The following is a 14006-nucleotide window of genomic DNA, read 5'->3' on the forward strand; positions in this document are numbered from 1 at the left end:
CTCCAATAAAAACCTCAATGGAATTCTTCAAATTGATAGAATAAATATTATTTAAATTTATATCACACAAAATCTAAAATAGCCAAACTCTCCTGACCAAAATAATAAAAATGGCAGTTTTACACTCCCAGATTTCAAATTATATCACAAATCCATAATAATTAAAATATCATGGTACTGGAACAAAAACAGACACACAGACCAATGTAATTAAATTGAATCCATAAAGCCACACATGTGTGGTCATCTATGACAATGGAGAAAGCAATAGACAATGGAACAAGAATAGTCTCTTCAATACATTGTGCTGGGAAAACTGAACAACTGCATATAAAAGAGTGCAACTAAATTACTACCTCACACCATACACACAAAAAAACAACTCAACATGGATAAAGACCTGAATGTAAACTCTGAAACCATAAGATATATAGAAGAAAACACAAGTAAATCTATTATGACATATATCTCAGTGTATGACATACATACATCTTTGAGGACTCATCCCACAAAGCAAAGAAAATGTGGAAAAAGATAAACAGCAGGAACTACATCCAACTGAAAAGAGTTCATAGAGCAAACGAGACATTAACAAAAGGAAGAGACACCCTGCACATTAGGAGACACTATTTTCACTCCACACAACAAAAGAGACTTACACAACAATAAAAAAGTAAGCAACCTATCTAAAAATAGAAGTCTAAAATACATTTCTCCAAAAAGAAATGCAAATGGCCAATACGCATATGAAAAAAAAAATGTTTATCAACAGGGATATGAAAAAAAAAAAAACTTTATTCTGCAATCCCCAAGAACTTTCCTCTGTGTCTGCGCAAGTACGTAAGAAGTCCTGCAGAAGAGTTGTGTAACTTCTGGATCCCAGGGTTTACCAGTTTCATCCCACCACTAATTTCAGTTCCTAGTAATGTTATTTGGAGAATGAAAAGGTGGAGGCTGGAGGCTGACTGGGGTGAAGCACATGAATCCAGAGAACAATCTAAGCATAGACACATTTCTTACAAATACCTACATAGAGATGTACGTTTGCACACACATATGTGCTATGAGATATACATACATCCTAACACTAGATCCTAACAATATGGCACTGCCTCCATGGTAAAAGCACACACTTTATCTTTGAGGCGTCACTTATTTAACCCCTATGTTTGATGCTAACATTTGACTCTATTCAATCAATGAGGTTAACTCTCAGAAAATGCTGAGAAAGCTTGATTCCAGTTGGAGAAGTGAAGCAGAGAGGAATGTGAAGGCCAGATAAATGGGGAGATTCCACTCAGATGGTCTATTCTTACCTTCCTCATCTCAACTTGAATTTCAGTTGGTGAAGACCAGGTGTCTGGGGTTATTGTCTAGACATGGAGAGTCACCCAGTGTTGGCTGAAGGTGCCCCAGCTCCTCAGCTAGAAGCTGTATTAAAGATGGACGTGAGGAAGAGAAACAATTTCTCAACCTAGGCATCTAAGTCACTGGCTAGTTATGCCCTCTCCTGTGTGCTGGGGATACAGAATTCACCCTGACCACAAGGGCTTCCCAACTCCTAGAAGCTATAGGCTCTATGCAGTGGAGGTGGTATGAAGGAATAGACAATTTCTGAAATCATACAGATGTGTGCACATACACTTCAGAGGCTTCTTTGTAGAGGGGACAAGGACATGTGCGAAAAAAAAAAATCATGGTTATTCACAGTGGCTGTCATTATGGAGGACATGTTATATAATGATAAAGAGGAGCTTCTAGGAGCCCTACTCCACTTTATGATGGCTGGGACTGAGTAAGGATAGGAAGCTAAAAGGGATGTTGACTGGAAGACTTGAGAGAAGACTTGGAGGAGGCAGGTAGAGGAGAAAGACACATGAAGAATTGTTCCATGCTTCTTGTCCTTGGGCTTGTACCAGGGACTTGGGGAAAATCACTTGGAAGAGATGTGAATGAGAGACTTGGAGAGACAGTCAATGGGCACATTTACCTTAACAATATTTTGATTCTGTCCTTTTCTTTCCAGATTTGCTTAGTCCTTTAGCCACTGACAAGCGAGATCATATTGGCTAACAAGAAGGGTCCAGAAGATGTAGGGGAATCCTTTCAGTAAGGTGGTGAGGAAAGGCTTCTTGGCAGTGGCGGCAATGGGCAGGGATTACATAATGACGAACAGGCCATGTGAACATGTGGTGAAAAACATTTCAAACAGTGGAAAAAATCAGCATTTGGTCCAGAGAAAGGAAGAGTTGGGGAGGGTAGGGTTGCGTCTGTACAAAGCAGTCAAGGAAACAGAAGCAGAACAAAAAGAACCCTCTTGGGTATAAGAGAGGGGAAGAAACTGGAAGGTTCTGTGTTGTCAATTAGATGTGGATTCTAGTTGTGTTTGTATTTCTAAATATGACGATCAATATGCTTGTGTTTCAATGTTAACATATTTTACAAGGTTCTAACCAACAACTATAAAAAAAGTAATGTACCTTTCAGTGATGGCAGAAGTAAAATGAAGTTTTATCCAAATCAGAATATAAGATATATTATTTAATTGTATGTATCCAACAACAGAAATAGAAGGAAATAAAGGGATGCAAATGAATGACTGGGAATTAAATATGAAGCATTAAATTAATGAAACAGTATATAAACAAAAGAGTGAGACTTAAAAAAACTCTGAGCCTAAAAGTTGAGCCTGGGGTCATCGTTAACCATTGAGCCAGGCTGACTGAAGAAACCACAGGTGCTTCTCCAGAGAGAAGACCCAGGAGAGGTGTCTGCCCAGGTTACAGGAACAGTCTATCTGCTGGATAGGTTAAAGCAAACATTCAGTGTTCACTTTCTGTGGGATCATCCTTCTTTGGGTATCTCTTGGAGACCCCAGGGCTTTCCAGACCACTGAGGGTGCTTTCAGGAGCAACAGAAGCAAAAGCCACCCTCCACATGGGCTGGAAGGACACCTGGACATTGGCCAGGATATGTCTCAGGTGGGTATCCTCTTTCCTCAGCTGCTGCACCATCTTCTGGCACACAGTGGCCCTCCCTCCCTGATCAGCTTCTCCTTCAGAGACACACACATGCTGTCTCTGTGTTAGAAAAATGTGGTCATCTCTTCTGCCATCTTCCAGTAAAGGATGGATGCTGGGTGCATGCAGGGTGGGACCCTGGTGTGGATAAGTCGGTAGTGCCTTTCCTGGGCACTGATATTCTCTACAGCTGGTGCACAAAGCCCTGAAAGATTCCAGGAAGCATCTGGAAAGTCTGTTAAGACCTCTGAAAGTCATTGCTGAGCTTGGAGTGTCAAACTGCAGAGAAGCCTGTTTTGCCCTGAGGCGCTCTAGCTGCCACATCAACTCCTGAGATGTTCCTCAGCCAGGATGAGACCCACTAAGGTCATAGACCAGGAGCTCCCAGGGAACATCCAGACTGGTGTGAAGGCTTTAACTAAGGCCAATGAGAAGCTTGTGGCTGCTCCAGCAACTGTGGTTAGCCGGGAGAATAAAGTGACAGGTGGTAATACTGAGGAGTCAAGGTTTTGAAACAAACCGTTACCAGGCAACAGGTCAAACCATCATCAGGGAGGAATGGGGCTGCTGCGCTGACACAGATTGTGTGAGCTGTACAGGACCCAGGCAGGTTGGGCAGGGATGGTGCAGAGAGCAGCTGTTTGCCTAATAAACTCTCTTACACTTCAAATGTAGGTGGATTTGAAATGATGTGTGAGAGGGTCAAGTGTAAAGGGGGAGCATGTGGTGAAGACCCTGTGAGCCACCCCTTGATGCCAGTCCTCCTTTGCTGACAACTGAATGAAGTGACTCATACAAGCTGTGATAATCCAAGGCTGTTGTTATGACAGAGGACATGTATGATGTGACATGTGTCCCCATAGAAGGGGCGCTTCCAGATTTCTGCCCTACCTAAGAAAGGGTGGAGTTGAGCAAAGAGAGGAAGCTAGCAAGGACTTCAGAGAGATTTGAGATAAGACTTGGTGGAGGTAGGAGGAACAGAGAGAGGTGAAGAAAAAGATACATTTGATTATTGGCTTCCAACGTGTTCCAGGGACTTTGGGAATGGATGTGGAGGAAACATTTGAAAGAGACATGTGCGAGACACCTGTGGGGAGACATACAATGCACACCTTTATCTTAAAATATGTTGATTCTGTTCTTCTCTCTTTGGAGACATATGCAACCCCTTTTTCTCCTTTGCTGAGGTTCCCCTCAGGAAGTTCCCTTTAATATCTGACAAGCTTGCAGCCCTCAGTGACTCCTCTTGGGCAAACTCTGCTTGACTGGGCATGCACACATGAGATATAAGTATCTTAGTTTGTTTAGAAAGAACTCATTACCTTTCCTTTTCTTCTGTGAAAGTACTTGTCCATTTAAATTCTTATCCACTTAGTTTGTGTTTGTCAGATGAATGGCAGAACCCATTAACAGGCAGGCTTGGGAATCCTGACGTGCCCCAGACTGCTGGCAAAACAGTACATATACATGATTCTATATGCAAATTCAGATTGAGTTTGTGGGGGAATGTGTGCAAACTAATTGTGTGAAAAATTCAAAGATAAAATATATTCAATATATAAGCAGATTGAATTATACATGTCCACCAAAGTCCCTCAAAGTTCAAATTATATCAACCTCTGTTTGTACTCACAGGCATTTTTTTTGGGGGGGGAGGGGGCATATCAATTCTGAAAATCGGTTTACTGTCCTTGTCTTTAATATACATATGGTAACATATGCTATATTCTCTGCAAATTGACACAACTCATGTGGTAGCACATTTCCTATCAGTCCCGTCATTCAGGTACAGAGAGCCATCTTTTGTCATCTCTGGCTCTATGTCCTTCATTCCTTGTGGATGGCTATTTTTACTCTTTTGCCATTACAAAGCATGCTGAGGTATTTGCACATGAGTAAATAAGTCTGAAGGAGAAATGCCTGCAGCAGTGGCCAAGGGACAGATGTGGCTGCATATTTGACAGGTCTATGTGAAGAGGGCTCCCTCATCCTCTTTAGCCCACATGCTATGTCAGCAGTTTTTGGATCACTTCCCATTGAGGGGTGTAAAAGCAGCATTTCCTAGATTTATTTGCATAACTTGGAGCATGGGGAAAGTAACCAATTCTTTGGTTTGAAAGCCCTGCAGTTCCATTTCTGTGGAACGTTTGGTCTATTTCTGACTGAGTTGAAAGAACTCTGTAGTTTAGAGACATTAGTACTTTCTGATATACCTGCTGGATATACCCCCAGTATCCAACTACAACAGTTTTCTTGTCTTTTGATATTACTTCTGGCATTTTCAAGGCAAGTATTTTAGAGTTTCTCACTGACATTGAAAGGAAAAGGCAGAAGGAAAGATGGAGGCCATGAGTCTGTTCACCAAAAGGAAGAAGTGCTATTTTATTTCAGAGCTGAACTTACATACACATTAAAGGTATCATGTCGAGTGCCCATTGGCCGGGCCACAGTCAGGTGGAGAGAGAGGCAGGAGGGGTCGCAGAAGAGTGACTGAAAAGAAAAGATACAATAAGCAGGACGGACTAAGCCCATGGCCATATATGACAGGGAAAGACGGCCAGACCAAGCTGGAGCCAAGAACGGTCTCCTTATCAGCCGGGGCCCAGAATTGCAGAGTTAGCCAAACTGTTGTCCTTCAGACATAGTCTAGGAAACTTTCCCTACTCCGAGAATATTTTAATATTCTCTAATATATTATATTCTAATATATTAACATTTAATATTAATATTTTAATATTTTAATATCCTTCAGTAGTTTCTCCAGCACATCTCTGACTTTTTTTTTTCACATTGAGATCTCAGATTAGTTTTCACTGATCTTTAGTCGAACAACTACAAACCCATGTTTCCCTCCCCAACCAATAAGTTATTCCAATACCATGGGCTGCACAGTTCAATTATCTCCAGTCTGATTTAAAAAGCAATATCTACATAAACTAAATAACTACCTGTACTAAGGTTTATACTATGGTACTTAAGGACTATAAATCACAAATATGTGAAAGTGGAACATAGGGACTTGTGAACTTCAATTTACCATTTAAAAATGACCATGGAGATGGGAATAACTTACCAAGTGAGAACACACTGGAATAAAATATAACATATCAACATTTATAAATTAATTTCAAAAGTGTGTGCATGTAGGCTAAATAAAACCCCTGGATATGAACCCTCAAAGTGGGTGTTATGTCTTTGGCAAAATCATCCCCTGATACCACCATCACCACCTTGGCCTAAGGACAGTCAGCTGAGATGATAGTTTTCTTCAAGACTTAAAGGGACAGAAGGTAGGGACCTTTGTGTTTTTTTTTGTTTGTTTGTTTGTTTGTTTGTTAGTTTGTTTGTTTTTTCCTCTGGATAAGGCATCTCCCTGACTCTTAGAAATCTGAAACCATTGTGCTGCCAGCTGGGAGACAGCCAGAGAAGACAGAGAACAGCAGAGGGTTGACGGGACATGTCTCTCAAATTAACTAACTGATTTGCCACACCTGTAGATTCCTACTTTCTCACTCATGGATCACTGATCAGAGGGCTGATAACAGAGACTTCATTGTTCAAGTCCTGCTTCTTGTGACTTCTGTTATTTGTAACTAAACTATCTTAATGTCCAGCTTCCCCAAGATACTGAAAAACCTAGAACATTCTCTTATTGCCTGTTGATCTGCTCCCAATCTCTATGGGAAATCACTCTAATTCAGTGCAGAACAGGATGACAAGGGACAAGTGGGGACCACATTTGCTTCAACATCTCATGGCTAGTCTGTAAGAACACTATTTTCTTTCTTCCTTTCAGCATAAGGTATTCTCCTGTCCTCATATGTGTTATTTCTCACTTTTCATGATTTATTTAGAAAAGAGTTGGAATCACTTCAAGTGTCCTGAAAGTAATTTAGTGGAAAAAGGAAACTAATTCCAATATCATAGAAAATCAAACCTAAACAGAATTTTGAGATACTCTGGACCACTGGTTTCCATTTGTATTAACAGAATCATTTTTTTTTTTAAGTTAATGTCTGGATCCTATCCCCCAGGTTCTGAACAAACTAATTCAGTATATATAATTGTGTTTTAATTTTATAATATTCTTCCCCAAGCTATTATTTTGGAAAACTTGATTACTAGAGCTGGTTATTTGATGGGTGAAGTTTGGTCACTCAGGCTCTGAAGAAATCACTTGCATGTTGCATTAGATCAGCTATCCATTTAAACATATTTGTAACAATCAAAAGAATCCCTGCATATATATTAAAAGTCTGATGCACTTTCTTCTCCCCCCAAACACTTATTTTTATCAGGTCATGTATTTTTCCTTTATTGTATTGTCATATGTGTGTGTGTGTGTGTGTGTGTGCAGTGAAAATCCACTTCCCTCTCCTTCTCAGGTTACTCAATCTCTCCCTGTCTTATTAGTGTCTTCGGTGTCATTCAGGAAACATTGGATGCTGTTGGTTTCACTTTATATATAATCAGGCCAGATTTCTCATGCAACATTGCCAAATATTGTTATTACCCTCTAAGAATACTTCTCTCTTTAAAAAATGGTTTTCAAAATATATATATTTGCGGCCCTCCCTGGTGGCGCAGCGGGTTAAAGCACTGCACTGAGAAGCTAAAGCCACTTCCACATGAGTTGGATCCCCGCCTGCCTTGGAGGAGACCACATGGCGTGCAGACCTCTCCTGACCCGCCCGCTGCTCCCCTCAGCAGTGTACTTCACCGATCTGCCTATTCTGCTCCCCGCTCTGTCTCTGGTGACGCCTCTCACCGCCCCTGAGCCTCTTGCCTGTACCCCGGTTCTGAATGTACAAATAAATAAATCTTAAAAAAAAAAAAATATATATATATATATATATATATATATTTGCTTTTGGTTAAAAATTGATCAACTAAGAAGAATTAATAACATGCAAAACAAGATAGCCAGCCACCAGTTCCTCTTACTAAGGAAACCAAATTGAACTCCGTTGTTCTTCAAGCTCTTACTTCTGAAATAGTAGATTATCCCCAGGGAGCATCAGAAAGATGAGCAACTATATGAAGGACAAATTGACCCATGTCTTCCTACACAGATAAGGGCAAGGCAGAGGGGAGTATTTACTCCTAAAGTACCTATATGTAAGCTCTGATATGAAAGTCACAAAAGAATTATTTTCTAATAATTTAATTGCTGAGGATAATGAGTATCTTGAATGAAAGGTAGCCTTGTTTCAGTTGTTTTCACCTGCCAAAATGTTTTGGAAAGAAAGCTCTTCTTATGTTTCGACAACTGGACAAATATACTGTCTGACTGGACTTTAGGACATTAACCAACTTTTAGTAGATGCTTTGTTTCTGCAGGCCTTGAGAGATGGCTCCTTTGGTTTATACCTAAAGAAGGATTTATACCAGGACTTGCCTTATGGCCAACAGATAGCTCTGCATGTCAAAGTCCCTTACAAGTGTTTCAAACCATCTCTCTTGATTTATTCAGCAAACATCAGGAAGACCAAGATGTTCATGATTCCAGGACAAGGAAGACTCAGCTGCTTTTTGAGTTCAGGATTTTCTTGTGGGGTGATGAGAATATTCTGGAACTAAGGGAACAGATTTTCTTTTTTTCCCAGCATTGTTTGTGGATGAAATGCCACTCAATTGCTGTCTTTCAAATGGCTAATTTCATATTCTGTAGCTTAGACTGTAATCAAAGACAGTACAGTGAGGAAAGATGACAAAATAAACAAATCAGCACTGTGCTGCTATCAGTTAACTCTGGAATGAGAACTGCACTAGTGGTTGCCTTATAGAACATGAGAATTCCTGTCACAGAATCTGCGACTTCCTGGACCCCAGGGTTTGTTAGTCACTTTGTAATTTCCCTTGGTGCTTTGAGAAGATACATGTAATGGTCCTTGGGAAGCATCAAAAGGGTGGCTAATGGTGGCTGTGGGACATATATACAGATAGCTATTCATGCATAAAACCACCTCATTGTTGTTAAATAACATCTGAATAGAAATGGTAAATAACATCTGGGTAACATAACATATATGCTATGATACACAACATGCATACTGATCTGATATAATCAGGAAATCGCTGGTCATTTTTACACTTTACTGGAAAGATAAAGGCAAATACTCAATTTTGAGGAGTGACTTACGGAGGACCGAAGTTTGATGCTGTTCCCACCCTATTCAATCAATGAGGTTAGCGCTGAGAGAAGAGAGGGAAATCTTGTTTCTATTTGGGAGGAATGTGAAAAACCAGATCAGTGAGGAGAGCTCATCAGCTCTTTTTTTTTTAATCTCCTGATTTAACTTGAATTTTAGTTAGTAAAGACCAGGTTTCTTGTGTTATGGTTCTGGCACTGAGAGCAACCTGGACTTAGGTGAATGTGCCCTCGGTTTCTCAGCTAGAAGCTGGAAGAAGTGAGGAAGACAAGAAACTTCCAAAACCCAGGCATCAAAGTGTCCAGTCATCAGTCACCACCTGCATATGTCCTTCCTCATGGTGGGATCTGTCCTGCAAGCTGTGCTCACCCTGTGGAAGTGGCCCAGCTGCTTCCAACATTTAGGAACCACAGGCTCTGTGCAATGAAGGAACACATGATACCTAAATAGCAAAGGAAACAATATTAGCCAGCAAGAAGGCCACCAAAGAATCTGGAAAAGTCAGACTGGAGGAACAGAATCACAACACTATAGTGTTCAGGAATTCTTTGTGTCCGAGGTGGCCTTTGAGCAGGGACTGAATAATGAAGAACTGTAACAGATACAGGTTTCATGGACTCTGCCCCTACTCCAGATGCTGGAACTCCAAATCCCATCAGTACCAAGAAGAAGCACACAGGGACGTGAGGGCGGAGCTGAGCAGCCAGGTTGGGATAAAACCGGACATGTGGGCTCTGGGGGGCTCTTGGCCTGGTGGTTCGCAGTTGATCATTTTGGTGCTCGATCGGTTTTCAGCGTGCCGGTGGAGTCCAAGTCAGCAGAACTGGTAAGACATCCTAGTTAAACTGTGTTTCTCTCCCTCTTTCCCCAGGTTATTCCTTTACCTTTCTCCTTATGAATAAATCCATTATTTAACCTTTTGAGTGTGTCCATAATACGGTTGAATCGTAAGCACACGGGTGAAGACCCACAGACAGGCAATCCAATTCACACTGGGGTGCCCTGTAACAGAACCAGACATAGGAACATCTTTGGGAAGAGATTTTTAAGGAGTGAGAATAGTCATGGCTTGTGTCCAGAGAAAGGAGGAAGAATCAAGGCTAGAACTCCAAAATGTCATCCAAGTGACAAAACCAGGTCCAACAACCCCCACAACCCCCAAAGCACACACACCCTTTGGGGCACAGAAAATGGAAAGGGAAGGTACTGCAATGATTTTTTTTTTTAAGATTTATTTATTTGTGCTTACAGAACTGGGGTACAGGCCAGAGGTGCAGAAGTGATGCGAGAACTTACCAGAGACAGAGTGGGGAGCAGAACAGGCAGATCCCATGAAGTATACTGCTGAGGGGAGCAGTAGGTGAGACAGGGGAGGTCTGCTGTACCATGTGGATCACCTCCTGGACCTGGGATCAAATTCACACTGATGTGGCCATGGCCAGCTTTGCAGTGTTGTGCTCCAACCTGCTGTGCCACCAGGGAGGGCCAGAATTCGGTTTTCTTATTGTTGTTGTGTTTTCATTTCTACCTGAATCAATGAAATGTTTGTGATTCAAGAGGAAATATTTCGACAAGTTTCATACCACACACATACATATAAAAAAAAAAAGTCAGTGTGTAGCTAAGTAAAGCTTAGTGAAGATGTGAAGATTGAAATAAGAGTTTATTTAAATGAAAATCTAATCTACTATTTAATTACATAGTATCCAATGAGAGGGAAGTAACCCACAATGGAAACAGGGGAGTAGAGGCAGGAGAATGGATACAATTATAAGCCAGAAAGTTTACCCCACTAAGACAAGAGACTCACCATAAAGCCCCTCCTACAAGGGCCTTAGCTATACAGTACCCATATAAAAGTGGTCTTATTAAGGGGAAGGTTGTCCTAAATGAACTCTGCAGAGTCTTATGGACTCCACCCTCTACTACAGCTTTCTGTACCCTACACCCTACTCCAGTGATTGAAAAATACAACTCCCAGCAGTACCAGGTAGAGAACTGCGAGGACCCAAGGGCGGAGCTAGCAGGAATGGATTCTGAGACATTTGAGGGATTAAATAGGGCGTGATTGCATCTTGCGCTCTGGCTTGGACAACAGCTCTCCTGACCTGGGACTCTGTGTATTCATTCAGCCTAGCAGTAAGGTATGGCAGTTATTTTGTAGCCCGCTCTCTTTCCCTGGGTTGTTTCCTATTCCTTTCCCCTTTTGTAAATAAACCCCTTATTGGCCATTTTGTGTGTACTTGCAGTATAACAGAATTGTGAGCAGTGTGGGTGAAGCCCCACAGACAGGCGGCCCAGTTCACTCTGGGCTACACTGTAACAGTTTGTGGGCTATAGTAGATCAAAGGATTGTAACCATTAAAAAAAAGACTGATCACTTCCTAAGGGTTCTCACTGAAGCAACAATTGAAGAATCATTTAGCTCTAGGAACACCAATTGTGGGGTTTCATTTGTAAACAGGAGAAACTAAAAAGTTATTATAGACACAAGTGACTATCTTACCCAATAATTGTCCACCAGCATTAGAAGCAGAGTACAATTAACATGTCATCAGGAGAGCTGAACAGGACTGGCCAGTAGTGAAAGCCACTACTGTTTGCCTGGTGGGGTATCAGTGATACTAAGTGTTAATAGCTCATTGAGTACCAGGCTCACATACAGTGAGGCTCTTCCAAGGCACAGATCTCTGATAGAGGTCTTTGGCTTCTTTCTTGTCTTTGTAGGTCAGCTAATGTTTACCTATTTTTGTCTTTTTTTTTTTTTTAAGCTTTTGGTTCTGTTTTCCTCTTTCCTTGGAGGACAAGGAAGGGGCCTTTCCATTCCTGGGTGATTGGGACAGTCCGTCTAAAGACTGAAACAGAGAGTAGCTTCCCCTCTGCCCCTATTATATATTCTTTCAAGATGCCACACTCATGAGTCTGATTGGACCATTTTTCAGTTCTGTGGATGATTGGACCATTTAGCTGCAGGCAGCTCATAGCTCACACCTGATTGGTCCATTCCATATCCAGGAAGTTTGCAAAAAAGGGCAGTTTCATAATAGGGTGGTTGCTAGGCACTGAGGAGCAACTGCCACAACTGAATTTAAGTGGAGAGCAGGAGGGGGAAGAGACCACCAGAGGCAGCTCCCACTGCTGAGACAGCTCCGCTTTAATTTAATTTAATTAATAATCGAGAATTACATATTAGGAATTTAATGAAATTCAATAATACTTCACCTAGCATGAAAATGCTATAAACCTGCAATGTGAGGTAGGCGGCGGCATAAGCCACCGGCATATCTTCAGAGAGACAACCCAGTAGTGGTGTTTGTCCACATTGTGAGGTTTCAGGTTTGTTTGCTGGAAAGAAAGTGAATCTTCAAGACTCCCATATCTGCTGAATCTGGCTCCTTCTTTTGGGGAAAAGGAACGTGGTGGCCCACTAGGGCTCTCTGGACAAATGAGGGCTGTGTGAGGAGCAAAAGCCACCGTCTGGACACTCTGGAAGGACACTTGGACATGGACCAAGATGTGTCTCAGGTGGCCATTCTCCTTCCTCAGTTGCTGGTCCCTTCTGTTGTCACAGGGCAGCCAGCACTCCACTCAGCTTCTCCTTCATGGGATGCATCCATGTTCCCATCAAAAAGGCTGATCCTCTCCAACTCGTTCATTTCTCCTGCCATCTTCCTGCAGAGTTCTGCGTGTAGGGCAAGACACTCAGTATGGATGACTGGTCGGGGGTTCCCTGGGCACTGATGTTCTCGGCAGCTGGTAGAAAAAGCCTGGAAAGCATTGGGAGGTCATCTGAAGCTTGCGGATGTCACTGCTGAGATTGGCGGTTGTCAGACTGCAGAGAGGCTTGCCCAGCCCTGAGGTGCTCTAACTGCTGGATCAGCTTCCTGAGATGTTCTTCAGCCAGTGCAGGGAAGTGTTTTAGACGTCCAGGTCCAGACCTGGATGAGAGCCTGGGAAATGAGCATCTGTAGCTAATTTGCAAGGAGCTTGTGCTTGCAAGGAGCCAGATGAGCCTGCTGAGATGCGATCCAAGAGATGAGGCAGCCTGAAGCTGTCAGGATGGTGTGGGCCTGCCTGACCAGCAGGTAACTCCCTCTTTGCCTGAGCACCTGCTGCATGGGTACAGGCATGACTGTGTTCCCACTGGGCCCTGCCCCTGCAGGGATCCCACACTGTGCCTCCGCGTGTTTTTTTCTGTCCTGGGACAACACGTCCAGCCCTTGCTGCAGAGCTTAGTTCTCATGCAGGACAACTTGGAGAATATTCTCCAGCTGTAACAATGTGACTAATGTTTTCAGTCCTTCTCAGGCAGCAGTTGCTTCGGGTGGCTGGAATTAGCCTGCTTCTATAAGGATCCGCATTTACCCCCAGAAGCACCTGGGAAAGGAAGTATAGACATCTGGCAACTTTGGGCTTCATAAAGGAAGATTTCCATGGGTGATGAATTAACTGGGACTTTATTCAGCATGACTAAGCAATGTAGTTGCAAACTAGGAGGCCTGGCTTCTGCCATGGGCAACTCCAGGTGTTCTTGAACAGGTGTGCTTTTGCCCTTCTGGTCCTGGACTCTCGCACTGGCTTGCACCACTGTCAGACCTTCTCCAGCTAGTTTCTCTTAGCAGCATATTCCTGTTAAGAATGAGACCCACTAGTGCGATATTGACCAGGATATCGTGCAGAAACCCCAGACTGGTGTGATCTTCCCCTACAGAACAGTTTGTTGCCCCTATAGCACCTTCCTAGAAGTCATGAGAGGTGGGAAGTCAGGTTGCAGCCATTCATAGGCTCCTTAGGGCCCTAGAAGTAAGTCTGAGCAGCCAGTCTACTGGGGAGA

At 42.5% G+C, this 14006-nt stretch overlaps 1 pseudogene; it reads right to left on the reverse strand.

The window, feature by feature from the left end:
- Window positions 1-12714: 12714 nt before the first annotated feature.
- LOC101630959 overlaps window positions 12715-14006 on the reverse strand; it is a 31260-nt pseudogene continuing 29968 nt past the window's right edge.

The sequence above is a fragment of the Condylura cristata genome, unplaced genomic scaffold (assembly GCF_000260355.1).
Source record: "Condylura cristata isolate star-nosed mole 26May11 unplaced genomic scaffold, ConCri1.0 scaffold00014, whole genome shotgun sequence".
Lineage (NCBI taxonomy): Eukaryota > Metazoa > Chordata > Mammalia > Eulipotyphla > Talpidae > Condylura > Condylura cristata.